The sequence below is a fragment of the Triturus cristatus genome, chromosome 3_2 (assembly GCF_964204655.1).
Source record: "Triturus cristatus chromosome 3_2, aTriCri1.1, whole genome shotgun sequence".
NCBI classification, from domain to species: Eukaryota; Metazoa; Chordata; class Amphibia; order Caudata; family Salamandridae; genus Triturus; species Triturus cristatus.
In genome coordinates this window covers 821637049-821646450 of record NC_140584.1, presented here as the reverse complement: position 1 = coordinate 821646450, position 9402 = coordinate 821637049, and the positions used below count along the sequence as shown (strand labels likewise).

Below are 9402 nucleotides of genomic sequence, written 5' to 3'. Positions count from 1 at the left end.
CTTGATTCTGGGAACAGACGCCAGGTGGAGGTCATTTGAACGTAACCGCCTGTTGGCTTGGTAGGGCTGGACAAAGGAAGAAATGATAGCCGGTCCCACACCCCCTAGCATCTTATGGGTAGTGCAGAGGGCTTTAAAGTGGACTCTTTCCTGAATAGAAAGCCAATGTAAAGACCTAAGTGCAGCTTTGTCTGACTGGCGGCTTGGAGTACCCTCAAGAATCCTTGCGGCACAATTTTGCATGATTTGAAGTTTCTTAAAGACCGCACAGGAAGCACAGAGATAAAGAGCGTTGCCATAGTCCAGGCGGGATAAGACAAGTGCCTGGACCACAAGCTTTCTTGCTTGAGGGGGTAGCAAAGGCAATACTTTACGCAGCAGTCTTAGAATACCGAAGTAGGAGGCAACAACTTTCCTTGCTTGGGTTTTTAAGCTAAGCTCAGAATCAAGCCAGAAACCCAAACTCTTTATTTTGGATTTGGGGACAGGCACAGGGCCCATACATGCTGTCCAGATAGAGGAAACCTTGAGGGGGGAGGGATTACCGAGCAACATAAGCTCGGTCTTATCACCATTCAGTTTTAGATGGGAATGGCACATCCACCTCATCACCTCCTCGAGGCATGGGCCAAGACAAGTAGGGGAACTGCTTTTGCAGTTAAATGCCACCACTAATTGAGTGTCGTTGGCATATGTAATTACATGCACCCCAAAGGGTAGAACAATGTCTGCGAGAGAAGCTATGTAAACATTAAAGAGAGTGGGACTCAGGGACGACCCCTGAGGCACTCCACATTAAAGGGGCCTAGGGCTTGAAATGGCCTCGCCCTCGAAGACCTGGAAGGATCTACCCTCGAGGAAAGAGTACGGCCTTTTCAGGGCTGTTCCAGTCACACCCAGATCTTTGAGTCGATGAATTACGATACGGCAATTAACCGTATCAAATGCCGCGCTGAGATCTAACAATATCACTGCTAGAGAACCACCTGCATCAAGAATCCTTCTAGAGACTTCTGCGACTGCCAGTAAGGCTGTTTCAGTCCCTTGAGAGGGGCGAAACCCAGTTTGGGATGGATGCCTAGAGAGAGAGTTCAAACATGAATGGCAAAATATCCTAGTTTGCAAATGCTTTCCACATAACTATGGCGTTTGCCATATTTGCCACATAATATATCATCTGCTGCATAATCTGACGATTTTAACTAATAAATTGTTTATAGCTAAAACACATCAAAAGTTACTAAAAAATGTGACTTGTGCTGCTGTGAAGTGGAGGGCCCTTTGCAAAGGTTGACTGGTCACCTTTCTCATTGCTGCAGTTGTATGTTCCACTAGGACTAATTAGGAAAAATCTTTGCAGAGACTGTTAGCATGTGTAAAAATTTCAAAATAATAAAGTATCAGAAAATTTACAGCACCACTAATACCAGTGAAGGGTATCAGAGCACTTTACATCACCGATATTACACAGAGACAATCATTCATATGTGTGTAAATCACTGTGTAGGAATTGTTACATAAGACAAAGGACTACAAGGTGTAGGAGTCACATGACAACCATACTAGTAGGCAGCATAGTTCAATAGTGATTGGTCTGCAGAAACACAAACTCAGAATTAAAAACATAATACCATGGTTAGGGGTTCTCTTTAATAATCAGAATTGATTTCTACCCAAATGAACCCTTTTTTGCAACATTAGGATAATCAAAGACTGGGGAAAAAAACATACGCTCTAATTTATACCTTGGAGTTTGCATGCAGATCTTACATGACAGTTAATAGCTCACTGTTCTATGTTAGGATTTTAACTTATTAACTGCAAGTAACAATAGGGTCTCTCTGACAAAAGCAGTAACCCACTGACCTATTCACATTATGTGCACTTTGTGATCTGCATGGCACATGTTCTTAGCAGCATGCACATTACACCTCTGCCATTCCTTTTCATGAGTCAAACCTTCCACTAGACAAAACAGCATCTCTCTCTACTAAGAACATTAATCACTGGAGTTATCAAGACATTTTTATTGTTGCCCAAAAATGTTGGAGGCCAGGAAGGAGGCAGCAAGTGCTTTTAAAACCATAATATACTTACAAACACGATGCCCCCACCTGAAGTTAGCGCCCGGTGCGGTCGCACTGCCCTAGAGCCACCCTGCTCAAGGGTCCTGTGACCTCAGTGACAGAGTCACTGCCACTCTATGGTGTGCTGCTTCATGGGTCTGTCCCCAAGACTGGAGGTGAACTTCATGGATAGTGGTGGACAGGCTTTCAAGGGTAATCCACACTTGCCACCGCTAGGGTCCACCTGCTGGTACTAAGACACCAGGGCTTTTAAGATCTTGCGGCGCCTTCTAAAGTGTAGCACAGGAATGTGCTCCCTCAGGAGAGTGGTCTGGGAGCCTGGTCATTAAGGCTGAACCTGGTTCACCAGTTCCACTTCAGCAGCTCTGACCATAGCACCACATCCTCTCTCCCACTGAACATCATACTGCCGCACTGAGAGAAACTTGCACTGCACTGACCCGCTATAAACACCTGGATGTGACTCAATTCTAATTACGCACTAGACAAGAGCAATATGCTGCCTAAAAGAAATTAAAAACATCCTAGAAAAAGCAAACACTCATAGGGAATGCAAGATTAAGTAAAGCATGTGAAATGTAAGCAGGAACAACATGGTTACCTTTTTCCTTTTACACTCATTATTCTGAAATTAGTGAGTGCTTTTGCATGAAAAGGTAAGGCCATGACTACAGGGCCTGAAAGGGACTTGTTTCAGTGCCCATTGCTTATATTCTTTCAAAACATAGGCAGTATGGTTTAAAAAGATCACGGGGCATATTACCAAGACAAGCGATAAAATTATCGCCGCTAAATCGGCGATAATGGGCTTGACAATATGCTCTATGGAATTCCAATTGAAGCCCATGTTAGATGTGAAGGACATCTAAACTAAGCTTCAATTGGAATTCCATAGAGCATATTATCAAGCCCATTATCGCCGTTTTAGCAGCAGTTTTCTGCCGCCAAAGCGGCGATAATTTTATCGCCTGTTCCGCTGTACACATTTTGTTTTCCAATTCACCCATCAAGCAGGTATTTCAGTACCTCCAGGCAAGGTGCACTTTCCCACACAGGGAAAACAATGTTGTTCAAAGAGAGAGGAGTAAACAAAAGTATCAATTCACTGGCAAACACTGTAAAGTGACGCTAATGTGTTTAGGAGTAAATAAATCAATCTGGACACCTTGCAACCACTCTGTCTTGCTTTAATTAGTTATTTATTTTTCATATTTGTAATGTTTTATTTCTCTCCACCCCCAGGCTGCACTTGTGTCAGAAAAAGACAACGTTTCCAACAAAAATGTTATTCTTTTTTGGATCCATTTCACAGAGGAGCAAATAAACGAAAGGAGGAAAGAGAGGGTAATATCCGTTTCTTGAACTGAGGAGCGAGACAGAATGAGGGGGAAGACTTGGAGGCTTAGATGCCGTCACCGTTGCGTGCGCTCACAGTTTAATTTATGGGGACTTGGGGAGGCTGAAGAGGCTTGCTTGCAGGCGCAGCCGTCTCCTCAGCTGAGAGTGAGGGGGCCCCTGGAGCGTGGGGGCCCCCCCACACCGCGGGGGCCTGTGTTACGCCCCTGCCCATGTTTTAAGTTCCCTTTTGGTTATTCTGGAAACTGAGGAGGGAGCCACAGGTGTTTATTTATTTAATGCATTTTTATATAGCGCGGACTTTACCCAAAGGTGTCAGAGCGCTTCACAATAGAACCAAGTATGTTACTTAAGATGTACATACTTACACATTAGTTGGCTGAAGTGCAGGATCGCAGTTTTTACTCATCTTCGACGTCGCCCGTATGGCGTTTGTAACATATAATTACTTTTTGTGTCGGTTCAGAGCGCGGTAGTGTCTGAAAATCCCCTCTGGACTCTTTCCAACATAAATAGATGATGTATGGAGTTGTAGAATGACGTATGCAGTCACGTCCCCTCCGTCCGAACGCCTACTCAGTCCCCCTCTCTTTCAGCTACGCTCGCTCTCTTTTGGTTTCGTTTCCTTCTTTTTATTTCCGGGGGCGGGCACCTGTCATGGGCCTGCTGTTTTGCCTGTATGCTAGAGTTCGACATCTTCAGGTAGGGCTGGGGCGCGTGCTGACTTGCGGTGGGAGCCCCTGTCTGCGTGAGGAAGGGTGAATGCTTGAGCGTCGGGAGAGAGCGGAGAGCACTGCTTCGTATTTGAATGAAAAGCTTTATTCGGTAAGGCATTTACATACCATAAAAGCATTTACATAAAAGAAAAGCAATTACAATTATACATTTGACATCAATTTAAAATACATTTTTTTGTTTGTTAAAAGTGATAGAAAAGTTAATCGTTAAAAGCAGTCATTTAGTTTTTGCCTAACTGGATAAGAATATGTGCAAATTTGCGAAGAAGTATTTGTATGCCTTTCGTAGCCATTACGCAGCGAATAAAATTGTAAAGGTGCTAAAAATTATAAAGACGGAACAAAAACAAACCCCCCAATAGCAGATTTAGGATGCGTAGGGGGGTAATCCCAGTTCATCGTAGGGTGTGTTTTAAGTGATTTGTGGGGACCGTCTTTTTAGATGTATGAGGGGGGAATAAGTTTCCGTTTAGAGGTTTGTTCTGTGTCGCACGCAGAATTTTAAAAAACGTAGTAATATTTTTTGCCAGTATTTCTGTTTCTAGCATTTGGAGAACCATTAGTGCTGGTCGACATTGAATTAGGCCCAGCTGTTTCAAAAAAGGGATCAAATATAACTTTCTTGGTTCGGTGTAGAATTTGCAAAACATAATTACGTGCAGGGTCGATTGGGCAGAAAGATCGTCACAGGGACATGGGGTCAATTGAGGGGTCCAGTCATTTATCGGTGGAAAGGTAATTAGCCGATGGAACGTATTAAGTCGCAATCTAGTCAGTAAGAATTTCTCATAGTTACTTAAGCTTGAATTCAGATAAGGCTCTAATTGGTCTGTGGTCTGAATGGGGAGAAAGAGCTGTACTGAGTTTTTACTTGATTCAAGAACCAGACGCAAGTCTGCTAGGTGGCTTATGCACATGTCTCGTAATCTCTTTCTAGGCATTAAATTCATTTTATAAGGGTTAGAGAAAAAATGATCAAGTCCTAAATCAAATAGAAAGTTTTTAACATAAGATAGCCAGGTGATATGTGACCCGTGCTCCAGATTCATGCAATCAGAGATAAGTGCCTGTGTGAATTCTAATTCCGGTGTGGACCAGACTCGGTGCCATAGAAGAACTGGCTGCATTCGTATCACGTCTGTGATGTATGGGAGGCCCAGTTCACTGTGGATATTAAAAATCGAAGTGGACGACGGGACTGCCAGCAAGAATTTCAAAAAGGTGTTCTCTACCTTTTGGATTGAATCGACTCGTACGTTGCCCCAGATCCCTGCCCCATAGGTTGCCGTGCTAAGGCATTTTGAGTTATAAATGTCAAGCATTTCTTTGGAGGCTCTTTTGCCCAATCTCCGTGCAAACGCTCTCAGGGCCGTTGTTGCTTTGAGATATTGTAATTTTCTATTTTCTATTGCGCTTTTCCAGGTGCCTTTGTTGTCTATTACAACTCCCAGGTAAGGGTAGGTAGTTGTATGTTCTATTTTGATGTCTTTTAAGTAGATGTTTTTCATTTTTCGGGATAGTTTACCTGATGCCATTGTAAAGGTCTTTTTGACGTTGATGTTTAGATCCAAGAGGTTCATGAAGTTTTTGTATCTATCCAGGGCCCGTTGTAGCTCCAGGGGGGTGCGGGCGACTATGACTGCGTCGTCCGCATAGAGGAGGGCGGGGATCGGGCGCGATTGAACGTATGGTTGGTCCTGGCTGCCCTTTAGCAGGGCTGCTTCCAATCCGTTTGTGTAGAGATTGAAAAGGAAGGGAGCCAGGCCACAACCCTGGCTGACACCCCGCTCAATTCCAAAAGGTGAAGTTAGCTGCCCCCCTAAGCCGTATCTTACCCTAGTGGTCGTATTGGAGTAAATTTCCCTGATGTAATTGACCAGGTTAGTATCAATTCCCATTTGTAGCATTATGCTCCATAGCTTGTTGTGGGCTACGCAGTCGAAGGCTGCGGATAGGTCAACGTATGCCATGCAGAGGCTGCCACCCTTTTCGAAGACATACTTCACTCTCAGAAGTGTGAGGTTAAGGACCTGTTCAATGGTGCCTCTTCCTTCCCTGAAGCCGAATTGGAGGTCAGATAAAATATTGTTTGCCTCTTCCCAGTTTTGTAAGCGTGCTAAAAGGATTCTACCTACTGTTTTTCCTAAAGAGTCCAGTAGGGATATGGGTAGATAGCATGCAGGGCTATTCCTACTACCCTTTTTGAAAATAGGGACTAGGATCGAGTCTGACCAGGAAGTTGGTAATCCTACCTTACCCAGTGCCTCTAGAACGTTAAGTAGCAGGGGTGCCCAAAGATCGATGTTCGATTTATAAAGGTCCATAGGGACACCGTCTGGTCCCGGGACCTTTCCTGATCTACTTACGTTAAGGGCCGTCTTCACCTCAGCGAGGTTGAAGTCCATAACTAGTGGGTTGAATCGGTCCACTTGAGGAATGTGGGTCTGTCGACTTTCCTCTACCGGTATTGAAATTTTTTTTGAGAAGTGAGTGACCCACTCTAGTTCAGTGATAGTTGTTTCGAGTGTGCCACTATCTTTAGGGCCTGCGAGAAAGGAGGAATTAACAATCTCCCAGAAGGTAACCGAATCTTTGTTGTGACAACTATTGTGTAAGGCAGTCCAGTGTGCCTCTTTTAGTTCTTTTTTCCTGGATGTAATTACTTTGTTATATGTTTTCCTGGCTTGTAAGACCTCTGAAACATTTCTTGGAGATTTTTTAAAAGTTTTTTTAAGGGTTTTGTAAGCTCTAGAGCAAGCTGGGTTAAACCACCGAAACTTAGGTTTGTCCTTTAGAATTTTCTGCCCATTTGGGGGCGCTGTCAGAGCATTTTTTACTTCTAGGATTATTTTCTCGTGATTGGCTACGATCTCACCGGGAGATGACGTCTCCGTTAGACAAACTACAAAGGCTGAACGTGCCGCTTTGAGTATGGTTTGTAAAATGGCGGTGGGATCCATATGAGACCATTTGAGTGCGTAACCGTTTGGACGGGGCATTGAGATGTTATCATCGTGGTATAATGTTTGAGCCTTTTTTTGTGAAGCGGTAGTATGAATGGTAATGGACAGTGGAAAATGGTCACTAAATACACAGTCATGAGTAGTGACTGCGGTGATCAGGTCTGAGAAAATATTTCCTGCCAAGATAAAGTTGATGCAAGAAGATAATCCTCTGCCATTAAAGGTTGGGGCAAAGACAACTGGGGGCTCAATAAGTTCATTTGCAAAGGCTAGTTGAAGGAGGGTCATGGTCTCATTCAAAAAAGACCCCTTATGAGAATGCGAAAAATGGGTGATATTATTGTTTAGATGGTCTATGTAGCCACAGTTGCCATTATGTCTACTCTTGCATAATGTGAAGTTAAAGTCCCCTCCCCAAATTATTATTGGTTCTTTCCCTTTGCTATGAATAGTTTGTTTTTGTAGAAAGTATCGAATTTCTTTAATAATCTCCATGAAACTGGGGTCTGTGAGATTATTATAGATATTAACTATCAGAATCGGTGGCGTTCTACTTACGGTTACACGTAATATCTCGATATTGTGTCTCGTTTTTGAGAGGGTGAGCTTCCAAGGTTGGGATTAGGTTTGAGACGTAGGTGGCCAATCCGCCCTTTGCTCTGCCTGATGTTGAGGCTAAGGCTGGGCTAAAAAAAATTTTTAAACCGTTTATGTGAATAGGGGTGGTTGCCCATGTCTCCTGGAAGGCGATAATGTCGCTATCTTTAATGAAATTTAACCACCCTTCATTGTGGATCTTTAGTCGAAGGCCCGATATGTTCCAGAAAGTTATATTTAAATCTGAGTTCTTCGGGGAAGTTTTATTAAGACTAGTGGGAATCCTTGGAGCTTTTGATTTGGCGGCTGAGGGGTCCGCGGGTGGGCTAATGTGGTCCTCCCTGCAAGGTCTATCTGTCAAAAGGGCTATGTTTTCAGGCACGCTAATGAATTTAGAGATAGGGGAGGGCCCAGTTTGGACTAAGAGCACTTGGGGGCTGAAAATGGAAGGAGCCGTCTTCTTGCCGTGGTCATAGTTGGACTCAGGGTGTCCGTTTGGTGTGGAAGGAGTCAGGATAACATTTGGGGGAACGGGATTAACTGGGGGTGTTGGTTGTCAGTCCACCTCCTCTAGTGTAGCAAGTTGTTCGAATCTGTTTTGTAAGAAGATGCACCCGTTCCTTCTGCGGTCATTTATTTGCTCGGTAAGGTAGAAAAAATCGAGTGACACCAAATTGATGTTTGTATTTTCATGTGTTGTGCCCCTATTGATCCTGAGGAGGGAGCGCACTAGACCTGGCGATTTGAAATTTATGACTATACAATTTCCAGGACGCTTTTTATGGGAGTCCCCAATCCAACCCACTCTTCTGACCATCAGAATCTGATTTATGTGGTTTGGGTGAAAATATGTGTTTTTGGTGAGCCAATCCATAACCTTATTTCTAAGTGAAACCCATGTTTCTGTTGAGTCTTTTTTTAAGGGTGGAACACCTGTTAAGACTAGGACGTATGGGAGAGCGGCTGGTGGTAAATTTAGGCTATCTTTATTGAAAGTTGGAGAGGTTATGGAAGCGAACGTTTTATTATGGTTCGGACTTATAGGAGCTCTTAAGGGTTGTTCCACTATTACATTTGGTCTGATCTCCCCCTTAGTACCCTGGTTATTTGACGGTGTGACTATAGAGGGGGTGATAGGAGTTCCTGCAATAGGGTTGTTAGGGTGTTCTGTGACAGAAAGTGAAGGCTGTTCCTCATGAGAGGTAGATTGGCTGTTTACAGCCTGTGTTCTGGGCGAGTTTAGTCGTGTTATACCCTCAAGTAATGTTTTCTTAAGTTGAACAAATTTGTCTTCAAAGACAGCAGAAAGTATGGAGATCATTTCGCCCAATTTCTCTTCTATGTCTTGGTTTACTGCTGTTTGGATTGCCTTTACGCTATTGTGAACTGTCGTCTCGATCATTGCACCGAGGGCGTCTATTTGGGCGGAGGGAGTTTGGTTGTTTACTTCTGTCTGTGTGCCTATGTCACAAGTGGCTGGATGAATTAAAGTCTTCCCCAGTTTGTGAGGTTGACCTTTTCTTTGTGCCCCCCTTCCGTTATTCGGTTTGGTTTTAGCTTTCCCTCGAGTTAGGGGTCCTTTCATTTTTGGGGGGGTGGGTTTTGGCGATGCTCCTGTGCACCCCGGTGAATTTAAAAGGGGATAGGCCAGGGAGTCAAAGG

The 9402-nt window shown here is 43.9% G+C and overlaps 1 protein-coding gene across 1 annotated transcript in view; it reads left to right on the top strand.

Moving 5' to 3' along the window:
* The first annotated feature begins 4090 nt into the window (after window positions 1-4090).
* Window positions 4091-9402, top strand: part of CFLAR (CASP8 and FADD like apoptosis regulator) — a 388388-nt gene continuing 383076 nt past the window's right edge. Inside the window, exon 1 of the mRNA XM_085649017.1 lies at window positions 4091-4145. The gene's annotated coding sequence lies outside the window, so the exon portion shown is untranslated. The remainder of the gene's footprint in view (window positions 4146-9402) is intronic.